Source organism: Pipra filicauda, unplaced genomic scaffold (assembly GCF_003945595.2).
Source record: "Pipra filicauda isolate LSUMZ 115617 unplaced genomic scaffold, ASM394559v2 scaffold169_size1572857_pilon, whole genome shotgun sequence".
Lineage (NCBI taxonomy): Eukaryota > Metazoa > Chordata > Aves > Passeriformes > Pipridae > Pipra > Pipra filicauda.
In genome coordinates, this window is record NW_024104206.1 from 706,028 (window position 1) to 724,447 (window position 18,420).

The window sequence follows — 18,420 nt, forward strand, 5'->3', positions numbered from 1 at the left end:
GGAAACTTTCCATTGCTCCTACCTTTACTTGTCCACACTCCATACCAAAGGAAAGGGCAGTCGGTCAAGGGTTATTTATAAAAAGAGAAGGGAAGCAAAGAAAGGAGGGAGAAGAAGATGATAAACTTCCTGGAAGTCACAGCTCTGCTGTCACTTGTCAATGGCAGCTGACAATAGATGGTCCTCCAGGCAGAATGTCAGAACAGGAATCACATATATCCTCTGCTGATTGAGAAGTTCAGCAGTCTGACAGCCCTTCCCTGGGACCACTCCGTGTCCCAGGGAGGCAGCTCGGCTCTCCAGGCTGGCAGTGCCGCGGATAAGGCCACCTAAGCAGCCACAGCCCACTCCCACGGTGTAATGACACTTGGCAGAGGATCCCAACCTGTGGACCTCAGCTGCCCCGCCAAATAAAGATGATTATTCGGGAGAGTATAATCTGTATTAAGTGGCAGACGGAGGGGTGGGGGAAAGTGTTGATAGGACACGCATTTCTCATTAAAACACACGGGACAGGCTTTCTGCACTTGAGGGAGCTGCAGATTTCAAAGGAGAAGGCACGATGACTATTTTTTTCATTATAGCCTGAGAGAAATTAATGCAAGGCAAAGTTTGGCATACTCTCTTTGGGCTGATCACCTGATCAACCTGAGTAAGCTCTGCTTATTCCACTTGACATGCTCTGCCGTGACACGCTAGAGATCGAAACGTTAACACCAGCTGCATCTCTAACTGCTACTCTCTGCAATTTAATTTAATATTATGCTTCTTTACATGGGCCTCGCTTTATTATGCTTGAGAATTATGAAGACTGGAAATTACACATGTGATTAAACACCATCTAATCACTCCGTGTACTAAATAAGCCAAAATGCATTGGAAAATAGATCAGGTACAATTTTGGTGTGAAACAAATGAATGCAGGAATGTACTGCATTGATATAGATGAAGCATCTGCCTCGTGATAAAATTAAGTCTTGTGACAGAAATAAATCACTGTAGGGGAGAATGCAAACCATTATCCAATAGGATTTTTTCTTTTCTTCGTATGTGACGGGAGTTATTGGATTCCCTGATGTTAGACAGCCAAGTGCATCCATGATATGATGATAAATCAGGAAGGCTACACGATTTGAAATTTAGCAGCTATTTATTTTTGAGATGTTAAGATAAAGGAAAAACTACTTTGATTTCTGCAAGTAACTATTAAATTGGGAATCTCCTTTTCTGATAATCTGATTCTCTGTTACTCTGTCATACCATCAAACAATGCCAGCAACCAGCAGTGGGTAGAATAGATTTTGGACTAAGATGAATACGGGAACCACTTATCTTTCTTTTTTCTTTTCCAATATTCACAGTTTTATCTAAAGAACACCATTTAAAGGTTACTGTTGACATAAGAATGTACAGTTCTTATTACATTTTCATTTTTGCATGAATATATACTTAAATGGAGGCAAAAAAAGGTTTTTGTTGCTACTTTCCACATTTGAATGAAAAAATCCATATGCTATGTTAAAAACACAGAATAAATAATGGAATTTCAGCATGTATAGTGGTTGATAAATGTGATTCACAAAACATACCTTCATGTTTTAATAGCTTTCCATTGTTAGAAGCATGCTATTAATTAGCGGAAAAATGGATTCATCTATCCAGGATGTACTTGTATTTCTCACTTTTAACCCTTTTTTCACTATCATAACATTTGGCTATTACCTCAAAATATATTAGCAAGTGCTGGAAGGGATGTGATTGAGGGAAAATTGCTAAGTAGGATTTCTGTAGGTGCATTCTTAAGCAATCCTGTGGGGAATATCACTTAAACAAAACAAGAATCACAATTACGTAAACTATGATTAAAATGCAAACGAACAGGTGAAGGTAAGGAGTATCAGTAACAGCACTGACAAGCACAGTGCCAATTCGGTTGCCTTTGGTGGAAATACAGCAATAACTTAAACCTGATGGTCTTGCAGGTAGGCAGTGATGTCACCCTTTGGGCACAGTGTCAGATCATGGATGTTACCATGAAGGCACTTTCTCCAAGTGGCCTCTCTGCAGCCTGACCCGAGACAAGCTGTACTGGGAGGGAGGGGGGAGGGGGGAAAGCACTGAATGTTGATCACTTGTAATTATGGTAATCTCCATCAGAAGCTTTAACTGCTCTAAACTCTGGTTGTCTTCAGACAGACCTAACTCCATGAGACAACAACATAAAAGCCATTACAAAACCATAAACTGCTCCTGCTGGGCATCAGCTTTAACGAGCCTGCGGCGCACAGACACGGGCACTCCACACAAGGGAAGGAGATGCCATAACTCTGTTACAACCTGACGGGAGCGATACCATCAGTGAAGCCGGGCTGTGCTGCAACACAGACCGAGCTCAAAATCACAGGCTAACCAGGAGTGTTTCCCCGCAGATGAAGCAAGGAAAAGCCAAGTTATTTCTAATTACCAGTTTGGGAAGCACTGTGCTGAGTGGGTGGAAGCTACTTATTATTTGACATCTTCTGGCTAACAAGGACATGGTAACTGGCACTTGCTGATGTACCTCTAGGAAGGGAAGGCATCGGAGCAGGCAGCTAAGCATCCTGCAAACAACTTATGTAAAAAACCCCAATGCACACAGTGTTCTGCAAGAGACATGAAGGAGGAAGAGAAGACAGAAGACAAAACTTTGTGGGGCAAATCAAAAAGGCAGTTATTTGGAGCCATGGATCTAGGTGGGTATGGGACTGAGATAAATGAGTCAGCAACACAATCAACCAGTATTGGACTGCAAGGGGTAACATGCCTCCACCAGAAGCACATCAGCCATCCAAGGCTTAGACAGCACAGCAGGAGGTTGCATCCAGGAGGAAAGTTTTTCCCAATTTTCCAGCACTCAGGTAAATTCAGAGTAAGGTAGTGGGTGGGCTATAAGGCTGCTCTGCATCCAGCCAGCCAGGAGACAACTCTAGTCTCCTGGTCAACAACCCAGCACAGTATGGGGTCCTTGACACCCACTGTTGACAAAAGCAGGCTGTTTAGACCACTGTACCACAGCTAAAAGCCATGATTATTATTTTAAGGAAGAAGTGGACTTTTTCCATCCGTGTCTGCAACCTTTTACCTCTTCAGCAATATTTTAGCAGGCAAGTTTGCCAGATGTGCTCAAAAAGAGCAAGTTTTAAGTGACTAGAGTGCAGAATTTTATCCTATTTGTAACACAACAGATGTAAACCTTCCAAAAACCTCATCAGGTAACTGTTATTTCTACCCTGAAATAGTGGCCTGCCCCCAAAAGACAAGACACTTAAGAGTTTCAACACCAAAGCCAACAAGAGTTTTGGACCTGAGGAAGCAAGAGTAATGCCTGATGTATCTGTAATTATCTTTCTAAAACACACACAGCTCCCAAAAATACTGTTCGTGTTGTTGCAATACAGATGTTGAAATCAAGTGCTCAAAAAGGCAGGGAACACAGAGCTCAAATAGATTCTTCAACCTTACTTTTGTCTCCGTGCTTATGCCTTTAAATAATTTCTATTTCTTTAATTAAATTAATAAACACCATTAAGAAATCTCAACAGGAAATACCACAGGTTGACACAAGAACATTATTATCATGCAGAGTTTCACACAGAAAAAAACACAACAGTGTAATGGGAAACACTGAGATTTTTAACTCATGTTTGCTTAAAACAAAATTATTCCGCCTCATGGGGTTTTGTGTGTTTTGCTTGTGGTTCTTCAGCTCACTCCACCAACTACCCCTTGCGGTCACCTCTTGTTACTGCACCACCGTGAGCCCCGGTGAGAGCCCCAGCCCAGCCAGCTGCAAGGAGATGGAGTCATGTTGCCATGAAGCCATGCATGGGGTCATGCTGCCATGCCATTCAGCCCCTAGGGTTCCCTCCCACTCTGCCTCCCCTTACCATTGGCAAATTCCCATGAACACAAAGCCAACTGACTTAGAGTCCTCTCCGAGCCAGAATGGGGGAGGCAGTGTTGACCATCAAAGAGGTCGGACTTCCACATCACTTCGAGACCTGGGCTAGCAGGATATTATAAACACAGACAGCCTACAAGTCCTACACCACCAGAGTAAACCAGTTCCAAGACCTCTCTTACATACACTAAATTTAGGCTTCTAGCTCAGGAGCAAAGATGTGTTTTATTGCAGACTCTTAATTTAGATAGCTTAGAGTAAAGCTCAGATGGAAGACTGGATGGTGAATGGGCCATGGTGGAAATTGGTGTGAGATAACCTTTTTTATCCACTATGATCAATATATCAATGGAAAAATCTGAAGAGCAAGAGGAGAGAAGATGAATACATGCATAGCAAATTGCATTTCAAATTATTTCCACAGAAAGTTTAAGACTAAATTTGTTTTAACACTCATCTATAAAATCAGGGCATAAAGCAACCAGTATTTTATCACCAAGAGCATTCAAGTTTGGTTGCCCTTCAGAAATGAGGAAGATCAGACTATAATAGCTTTATATGTGAAAACAGTCTTTGATTGACAGAATCTAATCATTTGAAGGGCAGCAAACCCACATTAGGAAAGCAGAATTCTCTGTTCAAGTTCTGGCTTGCAACATCTATTAGCATCTTAACATTTGCCTGTACGAGTTTTTGCTAACTGAACATATTATTATTCTGTTACTGTGGCAGAAAAATAGCGACCTTTCTTTCCAATGATAAAAATATGTGGGTACTTTTCCTGTAGTTTATATATCTTATACCATAGGTCATTTTTAAAGGGTTTTCTTTTTCAGGTCCCACCATTTATCTTCCCATTCTGAGAAAAAGCTAGTTTGTTTAGCACAACAAGACCTTCACATAACTTTCCGGTATCAATTATTATAGCGACAGAGCAACTCCCGTGTGAAAGGTTTCCTGTAATGTGTCTTGTGCAGACAAATAAACACAGGGAAAAAAAAGACAAAGTACACATAACCTTCTTGCTGTCTATCTTACAAAAAAACCTAAAAGCAAAGAGAATTAATCAGTAGTTTGATCGTAGGAACAAAGCCTTGTACTGGCAACCCAACATTAACATTATAAAACTGCAAACCAAAAACATATGAAACAAGAACCATGACAAAGCATGTTTTTTCAAAATGATTTGGGGTGTGGGATTTTTTCCCTAAATGTGTATAATAATAATAAGAATAAAAGGAACCTATGCAGAATCTTGTGTACACGAAGAGGTGTTGAGACTGTGGAGAGGCTGTTTCTTATGGTGTGTTTTCTGCTGTGGGCTTTGTCCTGATGTCCCCTACAAAGCATAACTGAGTACAAGTGTCTCACCCTGGGAGAACAAAGGATTTAGGTTGACTGGACAGAAATGAAACTCTATTTTAAATCCAATCATTATCCCACAATATCAGCCCTTCCAGGCTGACATGTGCTCTCTACATCAGGATTCATCAAGAAGAAATCAAAGAAAGGTGAGGGCATCTGCCATAGCCCAAGTTGCAGGAAGCACAGAGATTCCCACCTCAGGAGAACACCAGAAGATATTACAGACTGGTTTTGTGAAATAGTACTGGGACATTGCAGGTTTGGGACAACAGCTTGAAACCCCAGTGCCACAGAGCCCAGAGGTTACCCAGAAACGTAGAGCCCGAGCAACTGTGCTGGCTTTGTGGCATACATTTCATGTGGAACATGCTGCAAACTCTACCTTTTAGAACAATTATTGCCTTTTAAAGGACAATTATGTATTATGTATGATGTATAATTTATTCTGGAGGTTACTGGTTTATAAAAGAGTCGTGGGCAAACTGCCAAGTTATCGTCTGAACTGTAGTTATGAGTAATAACAAGGGTTATAATTTACATTCGTACTCTGGTTTTAAGTTAATGAGCTATCCAGTATGAAACCCAGCACTTGGCTTTTTGTTTCTGTGTCTTCTCATATTCAAGAATACAGCTTAGTTTTATAATTTGCCTCTTAGACATGTGGCACCCTGAATACCTTTGACTAAACTGTCAGGGGAGTGACCATTTGCCTGAATAGAGAAGTCACTGTGTGCTTACCCCGTGGCTCTTACACACAGAGCTTGACATTTGCACTTGCTCTGGTCAAAGACAAAATACTACCAGGACAACAGGAATATATCTTCTTCATCACAAAAAAAAAAAAAAAAAATAAATTCTTTCTCTGCAATATATCCACTTCCACTTGTCCCCCAGCCACGAGGACAAGGTGCTTCAATGCAGCATTTCAACCAGAGTGCTGCTCCTCAAGTAGCCTGGCACCCAGCTGAAGCACTGGGGATGAGCCACATTCTGGTATGAGACTAACAGAAGTGCAACTTTCTGGCCTAGGGGAGAGAATGCCAGTGATGGAGCCATGCTCTCACATGGACTCAATCTTCCCCAGCTGACCAGATAGATCATTTATATTAGAAACCTGGAGTACAGGTTTTCAAGTTGCGATGAGGGATTGGGTAACACACCTGGGTAAGGTGTCTTTTCCTTTTTGGCAACAGAGCAATAAAACAGAGTTGAACACCGAAGAGGAGACTGAAATCAAGGAAGTAACGGATTCACTGAGCTCAACTGAGAAAGAGCTACCAAGATGTCCTGGCAAAAACATTAAGAGACAGAACTGATGGAAAGGACAAGAACAGAAGGGCAGAAAATACATAAAGGCTTGTTGTTAAGAGGGCTACTTTATGTCTGTCACCAGAGAATAATTTATAAATCCTGAACCAGACTTTGTTGAATGTAAGCCTGGCAGGATCACCAAGCTTAATTTGCCCTTCATACCCATGGCACTGCTAATGGTAGCCCAGTGGTACCTCTGATTCCCATAAGAAACCTGTAATCACTTCCTCTTCCCCTAGAAAAAGTAACAAATTATTAAGTCCTTGGCACATACAAAAGAAGCAATAATTAGATGATGCCATGCCTGGACTTTTCGTCAGTGATCTTCCAGTCATGGTTGTAAAGTGCTACTGTGGAGCCAAGTATTAATTATCTCAAAATTAGTGCTTGGTGATGGACCAAATCTTTTCTCATCCTAACTCAGTACCTCCAGTATACTGGTATGGAAGAAGTAAGTCCAAAGATCAGTTAAGAAAAGGACAGTGGAAGTAAGCATGGCTCAATTTTCACTGGAAGTTTTGCTGGATCACTTGATTTTTGCTTGTTCCCCTCTCTCAGGCCTTGCTTCATCCTCTCAATCGGAGGACTTGGCTGACCTACCTGAGTCAGGATGAGGGAAACTGGGGGCTCCCACTAAACCAAGGAGAGCCGGCTGCAGAGTGTGATTCTTTCCAGCTGAAGACCTAAAGACAGCTGTGCAAGTACCACATTCTCTCCACTGACTACTCAGGGACATAAAGACTGCTCCATGGTGAGATGGACCCAGGTTTGCCATCTTTCCTTTCAAAACTGTTGAAGTCATCATCTCTAAGCTGGAGGTAAGAGCTGTGTCTCAGCCATTGCTCACATTAAAGCAAGAAAATAACTGTTTCAGCAACTATCTCAGGGGAAGAGGTAGATGAACGCTGGAAGTGGGATTCACCCCTACACAACAACAGGCTTTCTACTCCAGCTTTCACAGTGCTGTGGCAGCCCTGTGGACCCATGGCAAGCCAAAGAATAATGCTGAGGCACTAGGAATGCACACCCTTGGCTCAATCCTCCCTTTGTTTTACATTTTCACAACACAAGGTGAAGAGAGGAACCTGGATGCTTTCTTCTGCAGTGTGTGTGTTCCAGAATAAATCTCTTTCACACTGTTACTGGATTACCCACTGGTCTTTTTGTCTAGCAAAGCTTTATGAGATTTGCTAGTCACTGCTGCTGTATTTCCATGGGACAAAACCTTCTCTTTCTAAGCAGCCTTCTAAAAGCAAAGCAGTTATTTTAGAGTCCTATAACCCAGGCATGAGAACAGGGGAAAAAAGGATTTTCCTGAAGAAATGAAGGGTCACAAAACTTCCAGAAGATGAGGTCAAGGGCTTTAGGTTTAAAGCACTCACTAAAAAAGTGTTTTATCCAAAATATTTTTCTCCGCTTGCTAGGTTTTGAATACAGATTATAAGGCTTTAGAGGTTTCTCAAGACTCTTACTAATACTGCCCCACACAGTCCAACATCATTAAATACCCACCAGAAACCTGGAAAATACTTCCAGACTGGAACCCCAGCTCTTACTCTATGCTTGAAAAACGGTGCAGCAATGAGAGAGATCTACCAAAGAGTTAACACATTCCCTGGCTTCATCACTGCCCTGGGAGATGCAGAGCTTGCCAGACGATGCACCCTGAGGCTATCAGCCTCACAGCTCAGTCCCATTGCACCAGGTCTTAGTCCTGCTCACTGCTGGTGCTACTGTGGGCATCCTCCAGAGAGCCCTTTACGAGAGGAAGTGCTATGCCTGACAATAGGCACATGAAAGGTATAGTGGACACAGTCAGTACTGGGCTAACATATCTCTCTCTCTAGATGAACCCCAGCTGCTTCAAAGGAAAGGAGGAAACTTCTACATGATGGAAGGACTGATGAAATCTGGGAGCAGTAATGAGAAGGAAATCATGGAGTGAGAGAGGGGAAGGGTGCCCCTGGATTTTGCAAACTGACGGTGTCCAATAGGACTGCAGCTGGCTGCTTCTACAACAGAGAAGCCCTGACACTACTATCATTTATTTGGTTTCGTGAGTAGTACTTGCTTGAGAAACAGGGTGTCTTAAATAGTTCCCTGATGGTCCTCCCACTCCATGCTGGCTACTGCTGGAGCAGCAGAGAATCCTGCTCTGTATTTCTGATGTTTATTTTAAAAAGATAAGAGAAACAGAAACGCTCAAATGATTTGTTTTGGCAAAAAAGGCTTACTCAGTTGTTAACTGGTGCTTTTTAAACATACACATAGAAAAATTTCTAGATTAGAATGAGATACATATATACAATCTATATTAAACTCAACTGCTTAGCTTTTGTTCCTCATCACGCAAGAAGCCTGTATTCACACATACGTGTGCAATACATGACACTGAAAATGAAATAAAAAAATGTGACATAAATTCCTCCCACGATAATTGCATTGTGGGGATGTATTAGAACCCATCTGATCCCCAGTCTGCTTAGCTATAAAAGCAATGCAGTTCATTAGTCACCCTTCTATGCTACTCAAATTACAATATAGGAATTTTTATGTCACTTACATCACTACTCTTTTTACAGTTTTAGCAGGAGCCCACCTAAATACTAATGTCCTCCAGTGATGCTCTTTATTACCCTAAACCAGCTACTGTGCCTGACTATATCTGACTGTCATCACTCCCAAAAGCAGGGCCAGCTGCAGAGTGATGCCGCTCTTCCAGAAACTCATTTCAAACCACTACAGAACATTTTGCTACTTTTCAGCCTCAGCAGCTCCATAGGACCTTGCCTTTGATTACCCAGGATGTCCAGATCAAGCTCTTTGTTAAGTTCTTACATGACTAGTTTAACTTGGCTTGGGGGTCAAAGAAAGAAGATACTTAGAGAACAGCTTTAAAACCTCACAAGGAAGCAGGTTTGGTTTCTATAATTAAGAGTACCCTGATACTGCAGCTCAGACTTTGCTGGAAGGAAGAAACACAGCTCAGGGGTAAATGCAGACTTTACATCCAGTCTGTTGGAGCTGCTTAAGCTTTTTGTGACTGATGTTCAGCCTCAGCAAAGATGCCAAGAAACAGAGGTAGCTTTATAGATCACCCCATGGGGTACTGCCCTTTCAGGGGAAGTGTCCTGAGCTTCTCAGAGCACAGGAAGACGGTAAAGAAAAACACAGGAAGGTGAATGCTTTCTAAGTGATGGTACTGGCACAGTGATTGAAGGAAAGCACTTGCCCTGTGGATCTCAGTGGTACCCGCTGAATGCCCTTTGCTGGTGCTGGTATTGCCCACCTATGCCAGCAAGTGCAGCTGCTTCTGAACCTCTGCCTGGTACAAGCCTGGCTGCCTGCTTGCATCTGGGACAAAGATAAAACAAGCTTCCCTGGTCTTCTAGAGTAGCAGCTTGTTCTGCAGTACTTTTAGACTACCCCTAATTTCCCTGATTTCAATAATTCTGTGCAATTGAGTTTGAGCTGCTGGGATAAATACCTGAAATTAAACCATTTTCAGGTTCTCTCCCTCCCCATGGCAGTGAGCTCTGTATCCATGCCTCTATAAGATGTAGAAAAAACCAAGATTGAGCAAAGTGTTTAAAATGTCACAGGTTACTTTTTTCATATTTCTACACAGATCTGAATGCTTTGCAAGGTGTAACCAGGCTTCTCCCTCACCCCGATTTTTGAAAACTTCAATTTAAAGAGAGGGGAAGGAAATCATGCCTAACGCTGCCCCTAAATGTCAGTCAACCTTAAGACTAGGGAACCGGTCCCTGCTTTTCAAATGTCAGTAAGACTTCTCATAAAAAAAACATGGGTGAGATGTCTTTATAGTTCACATGCTGTATGATCTCATTTTCAAATGTTTCTGATCTTTCCTTTCTTTGCCGGTTTGGCTGTCAGAGTAAACCATCTCACAGTTCCCTCCCATCTGCACCTCCATCATAAAAACAGTCATGTGCTCCCTGATATCTCGATCTTTTAACACTGGCTTTTTTTCTTCTTCTCCCTTCCCCTCTCATTTTAAACAATACCCTCAAGTTAACTTTAACACGTCAAAAAGAATGCCATAAAAGCAAACAAAAGACCCAGGACTAAAATTGAACATAAAAGTTGTCGCAGATATTGTTTCTTGACAAATAGCCTTTCCAAATATCATAAATTGTCCAAAAGATCTTAAACCTTTACTCTACATCACCATGTAGGACTACAAAGGGAATACAGCCAAGGAACTGCAGGCTAATTGAAAAATCATTCACTTGAGATACAGTAAGTATCGTGCTCCAGTTCTGTGAAAGTATACAGAAACTTGACACAAGTGGCATCCTCCATGAACTAAGCAATTGACTAATCAGCAAACTCAAAAGGAAACCAATCTGTTTTTTCCTCTTTTGCATTGCTGAATTTGCATTTAATAATTCATCTGAGATTTAAAAAAAAAAAAACAACAAAAAACCCCAAAAACCCCAAACCAAACAAAAAAAAAACAAACAAAAAACCCCAACAATACAAAACAACAAAAAAAACCCAAAAAACCCACACAAAAACCCCACAAAAAACCCACAAACAAACAGGTAAAAAACCAAAACAAAAAACACAACCCAAAATGAAAACAAACAAAAAAAACCAAAACCACAAAAAAACCCCTTTGAGATACATTGGGGGGCACCAATTCCTTCCCTGCCTCCAAGACTGCTGCTTCTCAAAAAGAAAACTACAGTATTGACTGGTAAAGCTGGTATAAGGACCCAGGAACTGCTATTTCTAAAGCCCTATTATTCAAAGATCGTTATCAGTTTTCCATTAGCAGGAGTAAGTAAAAGCTTTTCTGTATAACTGACAATGTTATTTTGGGGGAAGGGGAAAGAAGGTTCAATATCGTACTGCAAGAGGTATCCTATCGATCCTGACTTTTTGTAAGATTTTTGTGCTTTTTTTTCTTGAGGCCATTTAGCATTGACTTTGCCCATTATTAATTTTACAGTCAGAAGGAGCTTCTGGATTTTACAGGTTCAGTACAAATGGAAACACCTGTAGAAGTTGTTATTTGGGTGATATTTTTAATATTCTGCACTCTGTCCCCTGAAATCCCATTTAGCAGATTTAGTATATCCCTCTATACTACAAAAATATGTCAGACTTATTTCAAGCTCTGTCCTTCCACTGGGCTCATGATGCAGTGAAAACAGGCTGTGATGTCACGATTCCCAAAAGTCTGTTCTGTGCACTAACAGCAGTTACCTTCAGACTCTCCTTTCATGCCTCAGTAACTGAATTTTTCACTGTCACTAGTTGCCTCATCCTTCTACTCCCTTTGAAGCAGTAGGTGAACACACATACTCTCGGACATGTATTTCTCTGCCTTGTATTGGGATAGTATAAGTGTAATTGTATTCAGAGAAATACATCACACTGTCCATTTTGAAATCCCTTTGTAAATAACATCAGGGATATTGACATCATCTTCAGAAGATCCTTCCATTATCTCTTTTGGATGATCACAGCATGGGTCATCCTCCCTATCTATAGCAACAAGCTGCTAACATGACAAGACAAAATACCACATTTTTGAAGGTTCAGAATCAACTATTGATAAGGTAATTCCATTTAAAGCTCTGTATGCTTTCTGTCTTGCACTTTAAAATATATATATAGAAATGTACAGCAAACTCTATTAAATAGCCATGAAAAAAAATCTACTTGGACAACCTCCAGAGAAAGAATACTCAATACAGACACAGTTCAAGTAAACAAACAAAAGAAGCCTCAGCAGGAAAATTCTATTAAAAGCACCGATTTACATCACGGAGCATCATACTGCTTTTTTCTCATTGTACAGTTATTAGGTATAGTGAGAGTCAGGAAAAGAGACAGATGAAAAAGGAAGCAGAAAGAAGAACTGGATGGATGACGGATATGTAACAAACATTAGGGCAAGGAAGAACAACCAGCCAGATGATGGCCACAACCAGACTGCAGGACCTGGGAGGAGGCTTGATTCCAGTTTGAAATCAGCTCTCTTTCCAGGTATATGAATAAAAGCCAGTGAGGTTTCATAGTGTAAAGCAACAAGGACAGTCCCACAGCTCCCATAAGAAAATCCTTATGCAGCGCAGATGTATTTATTATTTATTTAGGCAATAGAAAGTTTCCCGATTAGAAATGTTTCTAGAGATTCAGCAGTTGCCAGCTCTGTAATTAGCTAGGGTGCTTGAAATATCGCTTTCCAAGCTGTGGTCCACAGATCCCTCTTAATTTCCATTTCTAAGGATTTTAGGAATGATTACTACCAAAGCTGAGACTATTAGTTGTGGTCTTAATGAAGATGTGGTTTCTATGACTAGGTTAATATATCCAGTAGAAATATTTCACAGGTCTTCATATTAAGGATGGCTAAAGACTATCAAGGTCTAGAATTCACAAATTTGTTTACTCATTCATTTTGACGTGCAAATACTCAAACAAGTCTGTTCAAATGCAGCACCTGAAATTATATTCTCAATTCTCTGGAATATCATTTGTTCAGTAATTTCTTGCTTTTCGTTCTCCATGAGGTATATTTCCTCCCCTTTTCCAGGCCATTACCCTGCAACTCTGCCTGTTGGTGCTCCTGGACTCCAGAGAATTCCCCACATATCACAGGGGTTTCATAGCACCGGCTCTGACCTCCCAGGATTTGTTTGCTGCGGCAGACACTGAATGAAGTGTTGGATTAATAAAATAGTAGTTATTATTATAAGTGTTGAATGTCAAAACAACAGCAGTTGGGGCACATTTGGGCCTCTGAAAAAGTTGCAACAGATGTCTACAACTAGACCACCAAAAATACAGACCATTTTTTAAATAATGAAATCTAGCTTTCTGTGCGCTGCCTTGCATGAGCTAAAAATTCATAAACTTCTGTAACCTGTTTCAAAATGTATGGATGGAAAAACAGACACAGGACAAATTTTAAACTGTGTATTTCATGATGAGCAATCATCATCATCCTTCATGGGAGAAACCTTGAGAAACAACAAAACCGGGAAAAGATATCCCAAACTCCAAGCCCTGTTCTAGCTTACCCATGTCTAACTGCACCAAGGCCCTTAGGATGCATCTTCCCAGCAGGGGACACCTGACTCCCAAGGAGAGACAAAAGAATCCATCCCCGCTGACTCCAGGCTGTCCAGCTCTCATATTCAGCCACTGAGACAAACAGACTGTATTTGTCCTCTTTTTTTCCTTCTGATGTCATTAAAAATGAAGAAAAATCAATACAATTAAATACAAAAATACAGAGAAGGAAATTACAAAATATAATGCTAAATATTTAAATAGACAGTGCTGACCATGAAGATGTTTAAGGTTTTATTATTCCCAGTTGAGAGTGTAAATGGATTGGTTACTTGCACAAGACAAGTAACAAAATGGTCTTAACTCGGCAATGCAAACTGGTAACTACAAATAAAACAAGAACAATAACTCAATCATATCCAGATTCATCCTGATTCATGGTTTTCAAGCTGCAGCAGTTTCCGACCTGAATATCCAGATGGAAATAAGCCACCAAAAATTGTGGCTTATTAAGAAACCATTGTGCTTGGGCAGTCTCTTACCCCAGGTGACCTAAAGGAGTTAAACACACCTGTGCCCCCGGCCTTCCCAGGCAAGTGCTGTAATGGGCTACGTGGAGCATAATGCAAGGACAGAGAAACACCACCAAATATTTGTTATGCCTAATATTTATGTACATTTATCTAATCTCCAGTATAATACAGGCTGACAGTATAAACAGGCCAGCTGAAGCTAATCTGTGCATGTTCTTAGTGTATGTAAACAGTCTTTTCCTCAGTTTGTTTCCTTAAAGTATGGAGCCTGCAATTATCCCACACAGCTACAAAGGTAATGACATGCTACCTAATATTTTAATAATGATAAATTCAGTCCTGGTGACAAGGGAGTTTAAACTTGCCAGGCCATAAACTGCAGCATAAGATTTTCCAATAGACCCCAACAGAGATCTTTTGTCCTACAGGCTCACCCCTTTTTAACCTCTCTGCTTGTTCTGCCCCGGCCCCTCTCAAACACAGGATTCCTACTGCAGTTATTTTTTAAATCACTTTCCGAAGACTTCTCTTCATACTTAATGAGATAAAATAATTCCACTATTAGAAAGACTAAATGTGAAACCTAGGACTTGAGAAGAGAAAAAAACAAACCAAAACCCCCAAAACTAAACCAAGAAGGTACAAGGCACATCTCTGCATTTCATTAACATTAAACTTCAAATAAACATCTGTGAAACTGTTGATACAGTCGATTGCACATCATCATCTTTGTGTCATGGTTAAATCATTGTATTTTGAGAGTACAACAGAAATCTAACTAGAATGGGAGATTCTTAAATTAAACAGCCTTTTCCTTCCACTCCTCTTCTGATAATTTTTCATGTTTTGACAAGAATAAAATGTCACCCAGATTTTCCTGGGACATTTTTTTGTCTGATCTTCTCTGTTTAACTTAAAGTTTGACATGCCTGTAATATCTATTTAAAACTGTCTCTCCCTCAGTCTAATACCTCAGCCTTTAACAGATGGGTATTTTCTCCTGCACATAGTTACAGGCAAAGCAGCTAAGAAAAATACAGTGCAGATGGTATAGAATCATAGAATCATAGAATAGATTGGGTTGGAAAAGACCTCCAAGATCACCAAGTCCAACCCCTTATCCAACTCCAATTCCTATATCATGCCACTAAGGGTCACGTCCAATCTCTTTTTAAAAACCTCCAGGGATGGTGAATCCACCACCTCTCTGGGCAGGCCGTTCCAATGCCTGATTACCCTCTCTGTAAAGAATTTCTTCCTAACATCTAACCTAAACCTCCCCTGGCAGAGCTTGAGCCCATGTCCCCTTGTCCTATTGTTGGTTGCCTGGGAGAAGAGACCAACCCCCGCCTGGCTACAACCTCCCTTCAGGTAGTTGAAGAGAGTGATGAGGTCACCTCTAAGCCTTCTCTTCTCCAGACTAAACAACCCCAGCTCCCTCAGCCTCTCCCCATAGGACCTGTGCTCAAGTCCCTTCACCAGCTTCATTGCTCTTCTCTGGACCCGCTCCAGCACCTCAATATCCTTCCTGAACTGAGGGGCCCAGAGCTGAACACAATACTCAAGGTGTGGCCTCACCAACGCAGAGTACAGGGGAAGGATCACTTCCCTGCTCCTGCTGGCCACACCGTTCCTGATCCAGGCCAGGATGCCATTGGCCTTCTTGGCCACCTGGGCACACTGCTGGCTCATGTTCAGCCTGCTGTCAATCAGCACCCCCAGGTCCCTTTCTGCCTGGCTGCTCTCCAGCCACTCTGTGCCCAGCCTGTAGCGCTGCAGGGGGTTGTTGTGGCCAAAGTGCAGGACCCGGCACTTGGCCTTGTTGAACTTCATTCCATTGGAGTCAGCCCATCTCTCCAGTCTATCCAGATCCCTCTGCAGAGCCCTCCTGCCTTCCGGCAGGTCGACACTCCCTCCCAACTTGGTGTCATCTGCAAATTTGCTGATGATGGACTCAATCCCCTCATCTAAATCATCGATAAAGATGTTAAAAAGGATTGGGCCCAGCACTGACCCCTGGGGAACACCACTGGTGACCGGCCGCCAACTGGATGCAGCTCCATTCACCAGCACTCTCTGGGCCCGGCCCTCGAGCCAGTTCCTGATCCAGCACAGAGTGCCCCTGTCCAAGCCGTGGGCAGCCAGCTTTTCCAGGAGTATGCTATGGGAGACAGTGTCAAAGGCTTTGCTGAAGTCCAGATAGACCACATCCACAGCCTTTCCCTCATCCACCAGGTGGGTCACCTGATTGTAAAAGGAGATTAGGTTGGTCAAACAGGATCTGCCCCTCCTAAACCCATGTTGGCTGGGTCTGATCCCTTGTCCATCCTGTAGCTGCTGTGTGATTTCACACAGGATAATCTGCTCCATAACTCTGCCAGGCACCAAGGTCAGGCTGACAGGCCTGTAGATGGGATGAAGTAGTGGCTGAAGCAGTGGTTCAGCAAAAATGAAGAGCAAAACTAACTAGTCACAAAAACACTTTAAAAATATAAAAGGAAGAAAACAAGGAAGACCCGGGATTAGGATGCTTCAGATGACATAAAGAGCTCGCGCTGTTGGTCCAAGCAAAGATTCAACTAGATTTAGCTATTTGGACCATGTCTATATGTTGAAGGTCAATCTGGCTGGTTGGCAATCAGATCTGAGCTTCATAGCACAGCTCTGGCATGAGCTCTCCAGCTGCAAGCTCACAGCTATTTTGCTGTGCCTTGATGCTCCAAACCTTTGCTCATGGCACATGGAAACACACCTCATTGTTTTCTGTGCCAAGATACAGCAAGACTCCTTCCCCAAATGACTGTGTCAACCATGAAACAACCTGTATGTCACCCATAAAAACGGTGGCAGTAGAGTTGGGGGCTTGATGGTCCTCAAGGGACATGGCTGGCCCCTGCATGGCAAAACAGGCAGCCTCTGCTCGGAACCCAACCCTCAGCTGGGCATTCACCCTGTGCTTGCACCTGGGCAGACCTCTTCCTGTGAGGGTAGAAAGACAGTAGATTTAAAGGCAGAATAGGAGTAAGGATTAACAGAGCAGGGTTAATTAATAGACCAGAGTGGAGAACCAAGGGCTGCGTAATATTTGCATATAACTAACCTAACACAAATAATTTGGCTTACAAAGGTGGCTACTGGTTCAGTTGCAGTACTATGGAGATGTTGTGGTACATGCAATACCTGTTAGAGTGACAGCCTCCTGAAGGTTTCTCATCTGTGGTCTGTCCTTTTAAATATTCATGGCCTGCTTTCTCCAAACACACATGCTAGTCCAAATAACATTCATGTGATTGATGTAATCTCCAAAATTAAAAGGCATCCATTCACTGTGGCATGTGCTACATCTAACTTTTACCCAGGATGTGTCTATTTGCTCTCACATGAATTTCAGCAGGAGATAAAACTAAAAGCAATAAATAGCTAGAGATGGAGTCCTAAAGAGGACTGGCAATGCAACATCCTGCCAGGATAGTGATCTTTTATTTTTCTAATGAAAATACAATAAAATGGCACTACAAAAATGTGAAATTGTCATTTTTAAAGCATTAGTATCTCCAGTCTCAATCACTAGGTGTACCACCCAGTGTTTTGTAAATTCACTGGTAGTCATCCCCAGTGCCATTTCAAGCCTTACCACGTGGGCTCACAGCTTTCTGGCTCCCTGTGGGAATGGCAATCCTGAGTCTCACAACCAAATGTACCTAGGGAACCTATGCAGCACTAATCAGACGTCTCTCCCTGTGCCTGTGAACAATGTCCCTGCTGCAAGGGGGACGTTCAGCCCCATCCCTGTTTTATGCTAAACATCCCTCTGGACACTTCCACTGAAGGCTGCCTCATTGGAGCTATGGATACAGTAGGAAATGGACTTAAGACCATATCTTCATTTTATCCAAACTGCTACTGGGTTGTGGTAACTGATTCAGCTTGAAATCAGTCAAGGAACCTCAAGCGGAAAGTTTGTAGAGCCTGTTGCCGCTCCCCGCACCAACTCCAGCACTAGCTTTCAAGACCTGTATTTCTTGCACAGACCTGAATTTATTTCTTTGTAAATCAACAGCTTTGTGTTTACATAATCACAATAGCAGCACTATCATTATCAAGCTGAATTTCATGTGGTATGCAGCGAATTTAATGGCTGTTTTAATAAACATTACACTGGTTGGAAATTCTATAAAATAAACAATTTTTCAAGTTAAATATCCCTTTCTTGTGTGCCAG

The 18,420-nt window shown here is 41.9% G+C and overlaps 1 protein-coding gene and 1 long non-coding RNA gene across 3 annotated transcripts in view; both read right to left on the bottom strand.

The window, feature by feature from the left end:
• Positions 1 to 18,420, bottom strand: part of PPARGC1A (PPARG coactivator 1 alpha) — a 368,606-nt gene that overhangs the window by 130,974 nt on the left and 219,212 nt on the right. The gene's annotated exons all lie outside the window — the stretch shown is intronic.
• Positions 1 to 18,420, bottom strand: part of LOC113984064 — a 174,436-nt gene that overhangs the window by 48,053 nt on the left and 107,963 nt on the right. The gene's annotated exons all lie outside the window — the stretch shown is intronic.